General features: G+C 41.2%; 18 pseudogenes; all 18 read left to right on the top strand.

Annotated features, from left to right (window-relative positions):
- The first annotated feature begins 37 nt into the window (after nt 1–37).
- Nucleotides 38–156, top strand: LOC137121745 (5S ribosomal RNA; annotated as a pseudogene).
- A 616-nt stretch (nt 157–772) lies between these two features.
- On the top strand, nt 773–891 carry LOC137121763 (5S ribosomal RNA; annotated as a pseudogene).
- An 869-nt stretch (nt 892–1760) lies between these two features.
- Nucleotides 1761–1869, top strand: LOC137121727 (5S ribosomal RNA; annotated as a pseudogene).
- Nucleotides 1870–2726: 857 nt separating this feature from the next.
- LOC137121781 (5S ribosomal RNA) lies at nt 2727–2845 on the top strand (annotated as a pseudogene).
- A 617-nt stretch (nt 2846–3462) lies between these two features.
- Nucleotides 3463–3581, top strand: LOC137121772 (5S ribosomal RNA; annotated as a pseudogene).
- An 837-nt stretch (nt 3582–4418) lies between these two features.
- On the top strand, nt 4419–4537 carry LOC137121759 (5S ribosomal RNA; annotated as a pseudogene).
- Nucleotides 4538–5394: 857 nt separating this feature from the next.
- On the top strand, nt 5395–5513 carry LOC137121724 (5S ribosomal RNA; annotated as a pseudogene).
- An 868-nt stretch (nt 5514–6381) lies between these two features.
- On the top strand, nt 6382–6500 carry LOC137121744 (5S ribosomal RNA; annotated as a pseudogene).
- A 596-nt stretch (nt 6501–7096) lies between these two features.
- Nucleotides 7097–7215, top strand: LOC137121741 (5S ribosomal RNA; annotated as a pseudogene).
- A 1572-nt stretch (nt 7216–8787) lies between these two features.
- Nucleotides 8788–8906, top strand: LOC137121770 (5S ribosomal RNA; annotated as a pseudogene).
- An 836-nt stretch (nt 8907–9742) lies between these two features.
- On the top strand, nt 9743–9861 carry LOC137121758 (5S ribosomal RNA; annotated as a pseudogene).
- An 867-nt stretch (nt 9862–10728) lies between these two features.
- On the top strand, nt 10729–10847 carry LOC137121740 (5S ribosomal RNA; annotated as a pseudogene).
- A 1572-nt stretch (nt 10848–12419) lies between these two features.
- LOC137121714 (5S ribosomal RNA) lies at nt 12420–12538 on the top strand (annotated as a pseudogene).
- An 857-nt stretch (nt 12539–13395) lies between these two features.
- On the top strand, nt 13396–13514 carry LOC137121739 (5S ribosomal RNA; annotated as a pseudogene).
- An 857-nt stretch (nt 13515–14371) lies between these two features.
- LOC137121767 (5S ribosomal RNA) lies at nt 14372–14490 on the top strand (annotated as a pseudogene).
- Nucleotides 14491–16062: 1572 nt separating this feature from the next.
- Nucleotides 16063–16181, top strand: LOC137121723 (5S ribosomal RNA; annotated as a pseudogene).
- Nucleotides 16182–17038: 857 nt separating this feature from the next.
- LOC137121726 (5S ribosomal RNA) lies at nt 17039–17147 on the top strand (annotated as a pseudogene).
- An 857-nt stretch (nt 17148–18004) lies between these two features.
- LOC137121732 (5S ribosomal RNA) lies at nt 18005–18113 on the top strand (annotated as a pseudogene).
- The last annotated feature ends 194 nt before the right edge of the window (nt 18114–18307 follow it).

The following is an 18307-nucleotide window of genomic DNA, read 5'->3' as shown; positions in this document are numbered from 1 at the left end:
CCAAAGTTTTTAAGAGCTGTTGATGATGTCAAATGCAGCTTACGGCCACACCGCTCTCTAAGCGCCCGATCTCGTCCGATCTCGGCAGCCAAATAGAGCCGGGCCTGGTTAGTACTTGGTAGGAAGACCGCCTGGGAATACCAGGTGCTGTAAGCTTTTTTGCTTGGGTTTACGGGCAGCACAAGCTGGTGTTACTGCATATTTATTCATAGAAATTGTTCTATATTTTCATCAAATTTTGTTCTTTCATTGCTGTTTTGCTACTTTATTGGTTTCTCAACCATCGTGCTTCATTACTAGTAGACCATGTTAAATAAATTGTATATTTTGTAAATAGTATTAAATCTGTAGGGGTGAACTGCCATTTTCTTGGACTGTTTTCACATTAGGGAGTAAGGGTTAGCGACTGTCTTTTGGTTTGTTTATTTCTATCAGGCTAGCTAGCACTTTCTGTGGGAAATGGCTTATTTTGTTTATTATGTTGGCCTTGGTTCGCCCTGAGTTGTAGTGTCATGTTTTGTTTGACACTTTCTTTCGTTTAAAATAAATATCATTCTGTTGAAACATCTCGACCCTGGATTTTGGTTTGGGGATCGGAGAGGGAACATGCTAATTTATTTTTGTATGTTGCACCCTGACCCCCTAGACAGGGGCGTAACAGACCAGTACAGTTATAGTACTTTGTACTTTGCCACATTTATCTTCTTCTTAGCAAGTGTCATGCATTCTGCTTCTCCAGCGTTTTTAAGAGCTGTTGATGATGTCAAATGCAGCTTACAGCCACACCGCTCTCTAAGCGCCCGATCTCGTCTGATCTCGGCAGCTAAATAGAGCAGGTCCTGGATAGTACTTGGTAGGAAGACCGCCTGGGAATACCAGGTGCTGTAAGCTTTTTTGCTTGGGTTTACGGGCAGCACAAGCTGGTGTTACTGCCTATTTTTTCATAGAAATTGTTCTATATTTTCATCAAATTTTGTTCTTTTATTGCTGTTTTGCTACTTTATTGGTTTGTCAACCATCGTGCTTCATTACTATTAGACCATGTTACGGTCCTGGCCATATGTGTTGTTTTTTTTTTTGTTGTTCTTATAGGTGCCCTGCCTGATTGGCCGGATTGGGGGGCAGTACAGGAAGCTGATTGGTCCATCCTACACTTCCTGGAGTTTTAAAAGTACGGTTCCCAACAGCTAGCGAGGCTCTTTCTGGCAGCAGCACCTGTTTGCTGTTCTTGGTTTCCAAACCTTATTTAGCATTTTTGAATTGTTAGGTTTTGTGCCGTGGTTTTGTTTATAAATTGTATATTTTTGTAAATAGTATTAAATCTGTAGGGGTGAACAGCCATTTTCTTTTGATTGTTTTCTCTTGTTTTCACATTAGGGAGTTAGGGTTAGCGACTGTCTTTTGGTTTGTTTATTTCTATCAGGCTAGCTAGCACTTTCTGTGGGAAATGGCTTATTTTGTTTATTATGTTGGCCTTGGTTCGCCCTGAGTTGTAGTGTCATGTTTTGTTTGACACTTTCTTTCGTTTAAAATAAATATCATTCTGTTGGAACATCTCGATCCTGGATTTTGGTTTGGGGATTGGAGAGGGAACATGCTAATTTATCTTTGTATGTTGCACTCTGACCCCCTGGACAGGGGCGTAACAGACCAGTACAGTTATAGTACTTTGTACTTTGCCACATTTATCTTCTTCTTAGCAAGTTTCATGCATTCTGCTTCTCCAACGTTTTTAAGAGCTGTTGATGATGTCAAATGCAGCTTACGGCCACACCGCTCTCTAAGCGCCCGATCTCGGCAGCCAAATAGAGCCGGGCCTGGTTAGTACTTGGTAGGAAGACCGCCTGGGAATACCAGGTGCTGTAAACTTTTTTGCTTGGGTTTACGGGCAGCACAAGCTGGTGTTACTGCCTATTTATTCATAGAAATTGTTGTATATTTTCATCAAATTTTGTTCTTTCATTACTGTTTTGCTACTTTATTGGTTTGTCAACCATCGTGCTTCATTACTAGTAGACCATGTTACGGTCCTGGCCATATGTGTTGTTTTTGATTTGTTGTTCTTATAGGTGCCCTGCCTGATTGGCCGGATTGAGGGGCAGTACAGGAAGCTGATTGGTCCATCCTACACTTCCTGGATTTTTAAAAGTACGGTTCCCAACAGCTAGCGAGGCTCTTTCTGGCAGCAGCACCTGTTTGCTGTTCTTGGTTTCCAAACCTTATTTAGCATTTTTGAATTGTTAGGTTTTGTGCCGTGGTTTTGTTTATAAATTGTATATTTTGTAAATAGTATTAAATCTGTAGGGGTGAACAGCCATTTTCTTTGGACTGTTTTCACATTAGGGAGTTAGGGTTAGCGACTGTCTTTTGGATTGTTTATTTCTATCAGGCTAGATAGCACTTTCTGTGGGAAATGGCTTATTTTGTTTATTATGTTGGCCTTGGTTCGCCCTGAGTTGTAGTGTCATGTTTTGTTTGACACTTTCTTTCGTTTAAAATAAATATCATTCTGTTGGAACATCTCGATACTGGAGTTTGGTTTGGGGATCGGAGAGGGAACATGCTAATTTATCTTTGTATGTTGCACCCTGACCCCCTGGACAGGGGCGTAACAGACCAGTACAGTTTTAGTACTTTGTACTTTGCCACATTTATCTTCTTCTTAGCAAGTGTCATGCATTCTGCTTCTCCAGCGTTTTTAAGAGCTGTTGATGATGTCAAATGCAGCTTACGGCCACACCGCTCTCTAAGCGCCCGATCTCGTCCGATCTCGGCAGCCAAATAGAGCCGGGCCTGGTTAGTACTTGGTAGGATGACCGCCTGGGAATACAAGGTGCTGTAAGCTTTTTTGCTTGGGTTTACGGGCAGCACAAGCTGGTGTTACTGCCTATTTATTCATAGAAATTGTTCTATATTTTCATCAAATTTTGTTCTTTCATTGCTGTTTTGCTACTTTATTGGTTTTCTCAACCATCGTGCTTCATTACTAGTAGACCATGTTAAATAAATTGTATATTTTGTAAATAGTATTAAATCTGTAGGGGTGAACTGCCATTTTCTTGGACTGTTTTCATATTAGGGAGTAAGGGTTAGCGACTGTCTTTTGGTTTGTTTATTTCTATCAGGCTAGCTAGCACTTTCTGTGGGAAATGGCTTATTTTGTTTATTATGTTGGCCTTGGTTCGCCCTGAGTTGTAGTGTCATGTTTTGTTTGACACTTTCTTTCGTTTAAAATAAATATCATTCTGTTGGAACATCTCGACCCTGGATTTTGGTTTGGGGATCGGAGAGGGAACATGCTAATTTATCTTTGTATGTTGCACCCTGACCCCCTAGACAGGGGCGTAACAGACCAGTACAAGTATAGTACTTTGTACTTTGCCACATTTATCTTCTTCTTAGCAAGTGTCATGCATTCTGCTTCTCCAGCGTTTTTAAGAGCTGTTGATGATGTCAAATGCAGCTTACAGCCACACCGCTCTCTAAGCGCCCGATCTCGTCCGATCTCGGCAGCCAAATAGAGCAGGTCCTGGATAGTACTTGGTAGGAAGACCGCCTGGGAATACCAGGTGCTGTAAGCTTTTTTGCTTGGGTTTACGGGCAGCACAAGCTGGTGTTACTGCCTATTTTTTCATAGAAATTGTTCTATATTTTCATCAAATTTTGTTCTTTTATTGCTGTTTTGCTACTTTATTGGTTTGTCAACCATCGTGCTTCATTACTATTAGACCATGTTACGGTCCTGGCCATATGTGTTGTTTTTTTTTTTGTTGTTCTTATAGGTGCCCTGCCTGATTGGCCGGATTGGGGGGCAGTACAGGAAGCTGATTGGTCCATCCTACACTTCCTGGAGTTTTAAAAGTACGGTTCCCAACAGCTAGCGAGGCTCTTTCTGGCAGCAGCACCTGTTTGCTGTTCTTGGTTTCCAAACCTTATTTAGCATTTTTGAATTGTTAGGTTTTGTGCCGTGGTTTTCTTTATAAATTGTATATTTTGTAAATAGTATTAAATCTGTAGGGGTGAACAGCCATTTTCTTTGGACTGTTTTCACATTAGGGAGTTAGGGTTAGCGACTGTCTTTTGGATTGTTTATTTCTATCAGGCTAGCTAGCACTTTCTGTGGGAAATGGCTTATTTTGTTTATTATGTTGGCCTTGGTTCGCCCTGAGTTGTAGTGTCATGTTTTGTTTGACACTTTCTTTCGTTTAAAATAAATATCATTCTGTTGGAACATCTCGATACTGGAGTTTGGTTTGGGGATCGGAGAGGGAACATGCTAATTTATCTTTGTATGTTGCACCCTGACCCCCTGGACATTGGCGTAACAGACCAGTACAGTTATAGTACTTTGTACTTTGCCATATTTATCTTCTTCTTAGCAAGTGTCATGCATTCTGCTTCTCCAACGTTTTTATGCAGCTTACGGCCACACCGCTCTCTAAGCGCCCGATCTCGTCCGATCTCGGCAGCCAAATAGAGCCGGGCCTGGTTAGTACTTGGTCGGAAGACCGCGTGGGAATACCAGGTGCTGTAAGCTTTTTTGCTTGGGTTTACGGGCAGCACAAGCTGGTGTTACTGCCTATTTATTCATAGAAATTGTTCTATATTTTCATCAAATTTTGTTCTTTCATTACTGTTTTGCTACTTTATTGGTTTGTCAACCATCGTGCTTCATTACTAGTAGACCATGTTACGGTCCTGGCCTTATGTGTTGTTTTTATTTTTTTGTTCTTATAGGTGCCCTGCCTGATTGGCCGGATTGGGGGGCAGTACAGGAAGCTGATTGGTCCATCCTACACTTCCTGGAGTTTTAAAAGTACGGTTCCCAACAGCTAGCAAGGCTCTTTCTGGCAGCAGCACCTGTTTGCTGTTCTTGGTTTCCAAACCTTATTTAGCATTTTTGAATTGTTAGGTTTTGTGCCGTGGTTTTGTTTATAAATTGTATATTTTGTAAATAGTATTAAATCTGTAGGGGTGAACTGCCATTTTCTTTGGATTGTTTTCACATTTGGGAGTTAGGGTTAGCGACTGTCTTTTGGTTTGTTTATTTCTATCAGGCTAGCTAGCACTTTCTGTGGGAAATGGCTTATTTTGTTTATTATGTTGGCCTTGGTTCGCCCTGAGTTGTAGTGTCATGTTTTGTTTGACACTTTCTTTCGTTTAAAATAAATATCATTCTGTTGGAACATCTCGATACTGGAGTTTGGTTTGGGGATCGGAGAGGGAACATGCTAATTTATCTTTGTATGTTGCACCCTGACCCCCTGGACAGGGGCGTAACAGACCAGTACAGTTATAGTACTTTGTACTTTGCCACATTTATCTTCTTCTTAGCAAGTGTCATGCATTCTGCTTCTCCAGCGTTTTTAAGAGCTGTTGATGATGTCAAATGCAGCTTACGGCCACACCGCTCTCTAAGCGCCCGATCTCGTCCGATCTCGGCAGCCAAATAGAGCCGGGCCTGGTTAGTACTTGGTAGGAAGACTGCCTGGGAATAAAAGGTGCTGTAAGCTTTTTTGCTTGGGTTTACGGGCAGCACAAGCTGGTGTTACTGCCTATTTATTCATAGAAATTGTTCTATATTTTCATCAAATTTTGTTCTTTCATTGCTGTTTTGCTACATTATTGGTTTGTCAACCATCGTGCTTCATTACTAGTAGACCATGTTACGGTCCTGGCCATATGTGTTGTTTTTATTTTGTTGTTCTTATAGGTGCCCTGCCTGATTGGCCGGATTGAGGGGCAGTACAGGAAGCTGATTGGTCCATCCTACACTTCCTGGAGTTTTAAAAGTACAGTTCCCAACAGCTAGCGAGGCTCTTTCTGGCAGCAGCACCTGTTTGCTGTTCTTGGTTTCCAAACCTTATTTAGCATTTTTGAATTGTTAGGTTTTGTGCCGTGGTTTTGTTTATAAATTGTATATTTTTGTAAATAGTATTAAATCTGTAGGGGTGAACAGCCATTTTCTTTTGATTGTTTTCTCTTGTTTTCACATTAGGGAGTTAGGGTTAGCGACTGTCTTTTGGTTTGTTTATTTCTATCAGGCTAGCTAGCACTTTCTGTGGGAAATGGCTTATTTTGTTTATTATGTTGGCCTTGGTTCGCCCTGAGTTGTAGTGTCATGTTTTGTTTGACACTTTCTTTCGTTTAAAATAAATATCATTCTGTTGGAACATCTCGATCCTGGATTTTGGTTTGGGGATTGGAGAGGGAACATGCTAATTTATCTTTGTATGTTGCACCCTGACCCCCTGGACAGGGGCGTAACAGAGCAGTACAGTTATAGTACTTTGTACTTTGCCACATTTATCTTCTTCTTAGCAAGTTTCATGCATTCTGCTTCTCCAAAGTTTTTAAGAGCTGTTGATGATGTCAAATGCAGCTTACGGCCACACCGCTCTCTAAGCGCCCGATCTCGTCCGATCTCGGCAGCCAAATAGAGCCGGGCCTGGTTAGTACTTGGTAGGAAGACCGCCTGGGAATACCAGGTGCTGTAAGCTTTTTTGCTTGGGTTTACGGGCAGCACAAGCTGGTGTTACTGCATATTTATTCATAGAAATTGTTCTATATTTTCATCAAATTTTGTTCTTTCATTGCTGTTTTGCTACTTTATTGGTTTCTCAACCATCGTGCTTCATTACTAGTAGACCATGTTAAATAAATTGTATATTTTGTAAATAGTATTAAATCTGTAAGGGTGAACAGCCATTTTCTTTGGACTGTTTTAACATTAGGGAGTTAGGGTTAGCGACTGTCTTTTGGATTGTTTATTTCTATCAGGCTAGCTAGCACTTTCTGTGGGAAATGGCTTATTTTGTTTATTATGTTGGCCTTGGTTCGCCCTGAGTTGTAGTGTCATGTTTTGTTTGACACTTTCTTTCGTTTAAAATAAATATCATTCTGTTGGAACATCTCGATTCTGGAGTTTGGTTTGGGGATCGGAGAGGGAACATGCTAATTTATCTTTGTATGTTGCACCCTGACCCCCTGGACAGGGGCGTAACAGACCAGTACAGTTATAGTACTTTGTACTTTGCCATATTTATCTTCTTCTTAGCAAGTGTCATGCATTCTGCTTCTCCAACGTTTTTATGCAGCTTACGGCCACACCGCTCTCTAAGCGCCCGATCTCGTCCGATCTCGGCAGCCAAATAGAGCCGGGCCTGGTTAGTACTTGGTAGGAAGACCGCCTGGGAATACCAGGTGCTGTAAGCTTTCTTGCTTGGGTTTACGGGCAGCACAAGCTGGTGTTACTGCCTATTTATTCATAGAAATTGTTCTATATTTTCATCAAATTTTGTTCTTTCATTGCTGTTTTGCTACTTTATTGGTTTCTCAACCATCGTGCTTCATTACTAGTAGACCATGTTAAATAAATTGTATATTTTGTAAATAGTATTAAATCTGTAGGGGTGAACTGCCATTTTCTTGGACTGTTTTCACATTAGGGAGTAAGGGTTAGCGACTGTCTTTTGGTTTGTTTATTTCTATCAGGCTAGCTAGCACTTTCTATGGGAAATGGCTTATTTTGTTTATTATGTTGGCCTTGGTTCGCCCTGAGTTGTAGTGTCATGTTTTGTTTGACACTTTCTTTCGTTTAAAATAAATATCATTCTGTTGGAACATCTCGATCCTGGATTTTGGTTTGGGGATCGGAGAGGGAACATGCTAATTTATCTTTGTATGTTGCACCCTGACCCCCTGGACAGGGGCGTAACAGACCAGTACAGTTATAGTACTTTGTACTTTGCCACATTTATCTTCTTCTTAGCAAGTTTCATGCATTCTGCTTCTCCAACGTTTTTATGCAGCTTACGGCCACACCGCTCTCTAAGCGCCCGATCTCGGCAGCCAAATAGAGCCGGGCCTGGTTAGTACTTGGTAGGAAGACTGCCTGGGAATAAAAGGTGCTGTAAGCTTTTTTGCTTGGGTTTACGGGCAGCACAAGCTGGTGTTACTGCCTATTTATTCATAGAAATTGTTCTATATTTTCATCAAATTTTGTTCTTTCATTGCTGTTTTGCTACATTATTGGTTTGTCAACCATCGTGCTTCATTACTAGTAGACCATGTTACGGTCCTGGCCATATGTGTTGTTTTTATTTTGTTGTTCTTATAGGTGCCCTGCCTGATTGGCCGGATTGAGGGGCAGTACAGGAAGCTGATTGGTCCATCCTACACTTCCTGGAGTTTTAAAAATACAGTTCCCAACAGCTAGCGAGGCTCTTTCTGGCAGCAGCACCTGTTTGCTGTTCTTGGTTTCCAAACCTTATTTAGCATTTTTGAATTGTTAGGTTTTGTGCCGTGGTTTTGTTTATAAATTGTATATTTTTGTAAATAGTATTAAATCTGTAGGGGTGAACAGCCATTTTCTTTTGATTGTTTTCTCTTGTTTTCACATTAGGGAGTTAGGGTTAGCGACTGTCTTTTGGTTTGTTTATTTCTATCAGGCTAGCTAGCACTTTCTGTGGGAAATGGCTTATTTTGTTTATTATGTTGGCCTTGGTTCGCCCTGAGTTGTAGTGTCATGTTTTGTTTGACACTTTCTTTCGTTTAAAATAAATATCATTCTGTTGGAACATCTCGATCCTGGATTTTGGTTTGGGGATTGGAGAGGGAACATGCTAATTTATCTTTGTATGTTGCACCCTGACCCCCTGGACAGGGGCGTAACAGACCAGTACAGTTATAGTACTTTGTACTTTGCCACATTTATCTTCTTCTTAGCAAGTTTCTTGCATTCTGCTTCTCCAACGTTTTTAAGAGCTGTTGATGATGTCAAATGCAGCTTACGGCCACACCGCTCTCTAAGCGCCCGATCTCGTCCGATCTCGGCAGCCAAATAGAGCCGGGCCTGGTTAGTACTTGGTAGGAAGACCGCCTGGGAATACCAGGTGCTGTAAACTTTTTTGCTTGGGTTTACGGGCAGCACAAGCTGGTGTTACTGCCTATTTATTCATAGAAATTGTTGTATATTTTCATCAAATTTTGTTCTTTCATTACTGTTTTGCTACTTTATTGGTTTGTCAACCATCGTGCTTCATTACTAGTAGACCATGTTACGGTCCTGGCCATATGTGTTGTTTTTGATTTGTTGTTCTTATAGGTGCCCTGCCTGATTGGCCGGATTGAGGGGCAGTACAGGAAGCTGATTGGTCCATCCTACACTTCCTGGATTTTTAAAAGTACGGTTCCCAACAGCTAGCGAGGCTCTTTCTGGCACCAGCACCTGTTTGCTGTTCTTGGTTTCCAAACCTTATTTAGCATTTTTGAATTGTTAGGTTTTGTGCCGTGGTTTTGTTTATAAATTGTATATTTTGTAAATAGTATTAAATCTGTAGGGGTGAACAGCCATTTTCTTTGGACTGTTTTCACATTAGGGAGTTAGGGTTAGCGACTGTCTTTTGGATTGTTTATTTCTATCAGGCTAGCTAGCACTTTCTGTGGGAAATGGCTTATTTTGTTTATTATGTTGGCCTTGGTTCGCCCTGAGTTGTAGTGTCATGTTTTGTTTGACACTTTCTTTCGTTTAAAATAAATATCATTCTGTTGGAACATCTCGATACTGGAGTTTGGTTTGGGGATCGGAGAGGGAACATGCTAATTTATCTTTGTATGTTGCACCCTGACCCCCTGGACAGGGGCGTAACAGACCAGTACAGTTTTAGTACTTTGTACTTTGCCACATTTATCTTCTTCTTAGCAAGTTTCATGCATTCTGCTTCTCCAACGTTTTTATGCAGCTTACGGCCACACCGCTCTCTAAGCGCCCGATCTCGTCCGATCTCGGCAGCCAAATAGAGCCGGGCCTGGTTAGTACTTGGTAGGAAGACCGCGTGGGAATACCAGGTGCTGTAAGCTTTTTTGCTTGGGTTTACGGGCAGCACAAGCTGGCGTTACTGCCTATTTATTCATAGAAATTGTTCTATATATTCATCAAATTTTGTTCTTTCATTACTGTTTTGCTACTTTATTGGTTTGTCAACCATCGTGCTTCATTACTAGTAGACCATGTTACGGTCCTGGCCATATGTGTTGTTTTTATTTTCTTGTTCTTATAGGTGCCCTGCCTGATTGGCCGGATTGGGGGGCAGTACAGGAAGCTGATTGGTCCATCCTACACTTCCTGGAGTTTTAAAAGTACGGTTCCCAACAGCTAGCAAGGCTCTTTCTGGCAGCAGCACCTGTTTGCTGTTCTTGGTTTCCAAACCTTATTTAGCATTTTTGAATTGTTAGGTTTTGTGCCGTGGTTTTGTTTATAAATTGTATATTTTGTAAATAGTATTAAATCTTTAGGGGTGAACAGCCATTTTCTTTTGATTGTTTTCTCTTGTTTTCACATTAGGGAGTTAGGGTTAGCGACTGTCTTTTGGTTTGTTTATTTCTATCAGGCTAGCTAGCACTTTCTGTGGGAAATGGCTTATTTTGTTTATTATGTTGGCCTTGGTTCGCCCTGAGTTGTAGTGTCATGTTTTGTTTGACACTTTCTTTCGTTTAAAATAAATATCATTCTGTTGGAACATCTCGATACTGGAGTTTGGTTTGGGGATCGGAGAGGGAACATGCTAATTTACCTTTTTATGTTGCACCCTGACCCCCTGGACAGGGGCGTAACAGACCAGTACAGTTATAGTACTTTGTACTTTGCCACATTTATCTTCTTCTTAGCAAGTGTCATGCATTCTGCTTCTCCAGCGTTTTTAAGAGCTGTTGATGATGTCAAATGCAGCTTACGGCCACACCGCTCTCTAAGCGCCCGATCTCGTCCGATCTCGGCAGCCAAATAGAGCCGGGCCTGGTTAGTACTTGGTAGGAAGACCGCCTGGGAATACCAGGTGCTGTAAGCTTTTTTGCTTGGGTTTACGGGCAGCACAAGCTGGTGTTACTGCCTATTTATTCATAGAATTTGTTCTATATTTTCATCAAATTTTGTTCTTTCATTGCTGTTTTGCTACTTTATTGGTTTCTCAACCATCGTGCTTCATTACTAGTAGACCATGTTAAATAAATTGTATATTTTGTAAATAGTATTAAATCTGTAGGGGTGAACTGCCATTTTCTTGGACTGTTTTCACATTAGGGAGTAAGGGTTAGCGACTGTCTTTTGGTTTGTTTATTTCTATCAGGCTAGCTAGCACTTTCTATGGGAAATGGCTTATTTTGTTTATTATGTTGGCCTTGGTTCGCCCTGAGTTGTAGTGTCATGTTTTGTTTGACACTTTCTTTCGTTTAAAATAAATATCATTCTGTTGGAACATCTCGATCCTGGATTTTGGTTTGGGGATTGGAGAGGGAACATGCTAATTTATCTTTGTATATTGCACCCTGACCCCCTGGACAGGGGCGTAACAGACCAGTACAGTTATAGTACTTTGTACTTTGCCACATTTATCTTCTTCTTAGCAAGTTTCATGCATTCTGCTTCTCCAACGTTTTTATGCAGCTTACGGCCACACCGCTCTCTAAGCGCCCGATCTCGGCAGCCAAATAGAGCCGGGCCTGGTTAGTACTTGGTAGGAAGACTGCCTGGGAATAAAAGGTGCTGTAAGCTTTTTTGCTTGGGTTTACGGGCAGCACAAGCTGGTGTTACTGCCTATTTATTCATAGAAATTGTTCTATATTTTCATCAAATTTTGTTCTTTCATTGCTGTTTTGCTACATTATTGGTTTGTCAACCATCGTGCTTCATTACTAGTAGACCATGTTACGGTCCTGGCCATATATGTTGTTTTTATTTTGTTGTTCTTATAGGTGCCCTGCCTGATTGGCCGGATTGAGGGGCAGTACAGGAAGCTGATTGGTCCATCCTACACTTCCTGGAGTTTTAAAAGTACAGTTCCCAACAGCTAGCGAGGCTCTTTCTGGCAGCAGCACCTGTTTGCTGTTCTTGGTTTCCAAACCTTATTTAGCATTTTTGAATTGTTAGGTTTTGTGCCGTGGTTTTGTTTATAAATTGTATATTTTTGTAAATAGTATTAAATCTGTAGGGGTGAACAGCCATTTTCTTTTGATTGTTTTCTCTTGTTTTCACATTAGGGAGTTAGGGTTAGCGACTGTCTTTTGGTTTGTTTATTTCTATCAGGCTAGCTAGCACTTTCTGTGGGAAATGGCTTATTTTGTTTATTATGTTGGCCTTGGTTCGCCCTGAGTTGTAGTGTCATGTTTTGTTTGACACTTTCTTTCGTTTAAAATAAATATCATTCTGTTGGAACATCTCGATCCTGGATTTTGGTTTGGGGATTGGAGAGGGAACATGCTAATTTATCTTTGTATATTGCACCCTGACCCCCTGGACAGGGGCGTAACAGACCAGTACAGTTATAGTACTTTGTACTTTGCCACATTTATCTTCTTCTTAGCAAGTTTCATGCATTCTGCTTCTCCAACGTTTTTAAGAGCTGTTGATGATGTCCAATGCAGCTTACGGCCACACCGCTCTCTAAGCGCCCGATCTCATCCGATCTCGGCAGCCAAATAGAGCCGGGCCTGGTTAGTACTTGGTAGGAAGACCGCGTGGGAATACCAGGTGCTGTAAGCTTTTTTGCTTGGGTTTACGGGCAGCACAAGCTGGTGTTACTGCCTATTTATTCATAGAAATTGTTCTATATTTTCGTCAAATTTTGTTCTTTCATTACTGTTTTGCTACTTTATTGGTTTGTCAACCATCGTGCTTCATTACTAGTAGACCATGTTACGGTCCTGGCCATATGTGTTGTTTTTATTTTCTTGTTCTTATAGGTGCCCTGCCTGATTGGCCGGATTGGGGGGCAGTACAGGAAGCTGATTGGTCCATCCTACACTTCCTGGAGTTTTAAAAGTACGGTTCCCAACAGCTAGCGAGGCTCTTTCTGGCAGCAGCACCTGTTTGCTGTTCTTGGTTTCCAAACTTTATTTAGCATTTTTGAATTGTTAGGTTTTATGCCGTAGTTTTGTTTATAAATTGTATATTTTGTAAATAGTATTAAATCTGTAGGGGTGAACTGCCATTTTCTTTGGATTGTTTTCACATTTGGGAGTTAGGGTTAGCGACTGTCTTTTGGTTTGTTTATTTCTATCAGGCTAGCTAGCACTTTCTGTGGGAAATGGCTTATTTTGTTTATTATGTTGGCCTTGGTTCGCCCTGAGTTGTAGTGTCATGTTTTGTTTGACACTTTCTTTCGTTTAAAATAAATATCATTCTGTTGGAACATCTCGATCCTGGATTTTGGTTTGGGGATCGGAGAGGGAACATGCTAATTTATCTTTGTATGTTGCACCCTGACCCCCTGGACAGGGGCGTAACAGACCAGTACAGTTATAGTACTTTGTACTTTGCCACATTTATCTTCTTCTTAGCAAGTTTCATGCATTCTGCTTCTCCAACGTTTTTAAGAGCTGTTGATGATGTCAAATGCAGCTTACGGCCACACCGCTCTCTAAGCGCCCGATCTCGTCCGATCTCGGCAGCCAAATAGAGCCGGGCCTGGTTAGTACTTGGTAGGAAGACCGCCTGGGAATACCAGGTGCTGTAAGCTTTTTTGCTTGGGTTTACGGGCAGCACAAGCTGGTGTTACTGCCTATTTATTCATAGAAATTGTTCTATATTTTCATCAAATTTTGTTCTTTCATTACTGTTTTGCTACTTTATTGGTTTGTCAACCATCGTGCTTCATTACTAGTAGACCATGTTACGGTCCTGGCCATATGTGTTGTTTTTATTTTCTTGTTCTTATAGGTGCCCTGCCTGATTGGCCGGATTGGGGGGCAGTACAGGAAGCTGATTGGTCCATCCTACACTTCCTGGAGTTTTAAAAGTACGGTTCCCAACAGCTAGCGAGGCTCTTTCTGGCAGCAGCACCTGTTTGCTGTTCTTGGTTTCCAAACTTTATTTAGCATTTTTGAATTGTTAGGTTTTATCCTGTGGTTTTGTTTATAAATTGTATATTTTGTAAATAGTATTAAATCTGTAGGGGTGAACTGCCATTTTCTTTGGATTGTTTTCACATTAGGGAGTTAGGGTTAGCGACTGTCTTTTGGTTTGTTTATTTCTATCAGGCTAGCTAGCACTTTCTGTGGGAAATGGCTTATTTTGTTTATTATGTTGGCCTTGGTTCGCCCTGAGTTGTAGTGTCATGTTTTTTTTGACACTTTCTTTCGTTTAAAATAAATATCATTCTGTTGGAACATCTCGATACTGGAGTTTGGTTTGGGGATCGGAGAGGGAACATGCTAATTTATCTTTGTATGTTGCACCCTGACCCCCTGGACAGGGGCGTAACAGACCAGTACAGTTATAGTACTTTGTACTTTGCCACATTTATCTTCTTCTTAGCAAGTGTCATGCATTCTGCTTCTCCAGCGTTTTTAAGAGCTGTTGATGATGTCAAATGCAGCTTACGGCCACACCGCTCTCTAAGCGCCCGATCTCGTCCGATCTCGGCAGCCAAATAGAGCCGGGCCTGGTTTGTACTTGGTAGGAAGACCGCCTGGGAATACCAGGTGCTGTAAGCTTTTTTGCTTGGGTTTACGGGCAGCACAAGCTGGTGTTACTGCCTATTTATTCATAGAAATTGTTCTATATTTTCATCAAATTTTGTTCTTTCATTGCTGTTTTGCTACTTTATTGGTTTCTCAACCATCGTGCTTCATTACTAGTAGACCATGTTAAATAAATTGTATATTTTGTAAATATTATTAAATCTGTAGGGGTGAACTGCCATTTTCTTGGACTGTTTTCACATTAGGGAGTAAGGGTTAGCGACTGTCTTTTGGTTTGTTTATTTCTATCAGGCTAGCTAGCACTTTCTGTGGGAAATGGCTTATTTTGTTTATTATGTTGGCCTTGGTTCGCCCTGAGTTGTAGTGTCATGTTTTGTTTGACACTTTCTTTCGTTTAAAATAAATATCATTCTGTTGGAACATCTCGATCCTGGATTTTGGTTTGGGGATCGGAGAGGGAACATGCTAATTTATCTTTGTATGTTGCACCCTGACCCCCTGGACAGGGGCGTAACAGACCAGTACAGTTATAGTACTTTGTACTTTGCCACATTTATCTTCTTCTTAGCAAGTTTCATGCATTCTGCTTCTCCAACGTTTTTATGCAGCTTACGGCCACACCGCTCTCTAAGCGCCCGATCTCGGCAGCCAAATAGAGCCGGGCCTGGTTAGTACTTGGTAGGAAGACTGCCTGGGAATAAAAGGTGCTGTAAGCTTTTTTGCTTGGGTTTACGGGCAGCACAAGCTGGTGTTACTGCCTATTTATTCATAGAAATTGTTCTTTATTTTCATCAAATTTTGTTCTTTCATTGCTGTTTTGCTACATTATTGGTTTGTCAACCATCGTGCTTCATTACTAGTAGACCATGTTACGGTCCTGGCCATATGTGTTGTTTTTATTTTGTTGTTCTTATAGGTGCCCTGCCTGATTGGCCGGATTGAGGGGCAGTACAGGAAGCTGATTGGTCCATCCTACACTTCCTGGAGTTTTAAAAGTACAGTTCCCGACAGCTAGCGAGGCTCTTTCTGGCAGCAGCACCTGTTTGCTGTTCTTGGTTTCCAAACCTTATTTAGCATTTTTGAATTGTTAGGTTTTGTGCCGTGGTTTTGTTTATAAATTGTATATTTTTGTAAATAGTATTAAATCTGTAGGGGTGAACAGCCATTTTCTTTTGATTGTTTTCTCTTGTTTTCACATTAGGGAGTTAGGGTTAGCGACTGTCTTTTGGTTTGTTTATTTCTATCAGGCTAGCTAGCACTTTCTGTGGGAAATGGGTTTTTTTGTTTATTATGTTGGCCTTGGTTCGCCCTGAGTTGTAGTGTCATGTTTTGTTTGACACTTTCTTTCGTTTAAAATAAATATCATTCTGTTGGAACATCTCGATCCTGGATTTTGGTTTGGGGATTGGAGAGGGAACATGCTAATTTATCTTTGTATATTGCACCCTGACCCCCTGGACAGGGGCGTAACAGACCAGTACAGTTATAGTACTTTGTACTTTGCCACATTTATCTTCTTCTTAGCAAGTTTCATGCATTCTGCTTCTCCAACGTTTTTAAGAGCTGTTGATGATGTCAAATGCAGCTTACGGCCACACCGCTCTCTAAGCGCCCGATCTCGTCCGATCTCGGCAGCCAAATAGAGCCGGGCCTGGTTAGTACTTGGTAGGAAGACTGCCTGGGAATATAAGGTGCTGTAAGCTTTTTTGCTTGGGTTTACGGGCAGCACAAGCTTGTGTTACTGCCTATTTATTCATAGAAATTGTTCTATATTTTCGTCAAATTTTGTTCTTTCATTACTGTTTTGCTACTTTATTGGTTTGTCAACCATCGTGCTTCATTACTAGTAGACCATGTTACGGTCCTGGCCATATGTGTTGTTTTTATTTTCTTGTTCTTATAGGTGCCCTGCCTGATTGGCCGGATTGGGGGGCAGTACAGGAAGCTGATTGGTCCATCCTACACTTCCTGGAGTTTTAAAAGTACGGTTCCCAACAGCTAGCGAGGCTCTTTCTGGCAGCAGCACCTGTTTGCTGTTCTTGGTTTCCAAACTTTATTTAGCATTTTTGAATTGTTAGGTTTTATGCCGTGGTTTTGTTTATAAATTGTATATTTTGTAAATAGTATTAAATCTGTAGGGGTGAACTGCCATTTTCTTTGGATTGTTTTCACATTTGGGAGTTAGGGTTAGCGACTGTCTTTTGGTTTGTTTATTTCTATCAGGCTAGCTAGCACTTTCTGTGGGAAATTGCTTATTTTGTTTATTATGTTGGCCTTGGTTCGCCCTGAGTTGTAGTGTCATGTTTTGTTTGACACTTTCTTTCGTTTAAAATAAATATCATTCTGTTGGAACATCTCGATCCTGGATTTTGGTTTGGGGATCGGAGAGGGAACATGCTAATTTATCTTTGTATGTTGCACCCTGACCCCCTAGACAGGGGCGTAACAGACCAGTACAGTTATAGTACTTTGTACTTTGCCACATTTATCTTCTTCTTAGCAAGTGTCATGCATTCTGCTTCTCCAGCATTTTTAAGAGCTGTTGATGATGTCAAATGCAGCTTACGGCCACACCGCTCTCTAAGCGCCCGATCTCGGCAGCCAAATAGAGCCGGGCCTGGTTAGTACTTGGTAGGAAGACCGCCTGGGAATACCAGGTGCTGTAAACTTTTTTGCTTGGGTTTACGGGCAGCACAAGCTGGTGTTACTGCCTATTTATTCATAGAAATTGTTGTATATTTTCATCAAATTTTGTTCTTTCATTACTGTTTTGCTACTTTATTGGTTTGTCAACCATCGTGCTTCATTACTAGTAGACCATGTTACGGTCCTGGCCATATGTGTTGTTTTTGATTTGTTGTTCTTATAGGTGCCCTGCCTGATTGGCCGGATTGAGGGGCAGTACAGGAAGCTGATTGGTCCATCCTACACTTCCTGGATTTTTAAAAGTACGGTTCCCAACAGCTAGCGAGGCTCTTTCTGGCAGCAGCACCTGTTTGCTGTTCTTGGTTTCCAAACCTTATTTAGCATTTTTGAATTGTTAGGTTTTGTGCCGTGGTTTTGTTTATAAATTGTATATTTTGTAAATAGTATTAAATCTGTAGGGGTGAACAGCCTTTTTCTTTGGACTGTTTTCACATTAGGGAGTTAGGGTTAGCGACTGTCTTTTGGTTTGTTTATTTCTATCAGGCTAGCTAGCACTTTCTGTGGGAAATGGCTTATTTTGTTTATTATGTTGGCCTTGGTTCGCCCTGAGTTGTAGTGTCATGTTTTGTTTGACACTTTCTTTCGTTTAAAATAAATATCATTCTGTTGGAACATCTCGATCCTGGATTTTGGTTTGGGGATCGGAGAGGGAACATGCTAATTTATCTTTGTATGTTGCACCCTGACCCCCTAGACAGGGGCGTAACAGACCAGTACAGTTATAGTACTTTGTACTTTGCCACATTTATCTTCTTCTTAGCAAGTGTCATGCATTCTGCTTCTCCAGCATTTTTAAGAGCTGTTGATGATGTCAAATGCAGCTTACGGCCACACCGCTCTCTAAGCGCCCGATCTCGGCAGCCAAATAGAGCAGGTCCTGGATAGTACTTGGTAGGAAGACCGCCTGGGAATACCAGGTGCTGTAAGCTTTTTTGCTTGGGTTTACGGGCAGCACAAGCTGGTGTTACTGCCTATTTATTCATAGAAATTGTTCTATATTTTCATCAAATTTTGTTCTTTCATTGCTGTTTTGCTACATTATTGGTTTGTCAACCACCGTGCTTCATTACTAGTAGACCATGTTACGGTCCTGGCCATATGTGTTGTTTTTATTTTGTTGTTC

This window comes from Channa argus, unplaced genomic scaffold (genome assembly GCF_033026475.1).
Source record: "Channa argus isolate prfri unplaced genomic scaffold, Channa argus male v1.0 Contig125, whole genome shotgun sequence".
NCBI lineage: Eukaryota > Metazoa > Chordata > Actinopteri > Anabantiformes > Channidae > Channa > Channa argus.
Note: the sequence above shows the minus strand (reverse complement) of the source record. Positions and strands in the feature narration are given on the sequence as shown.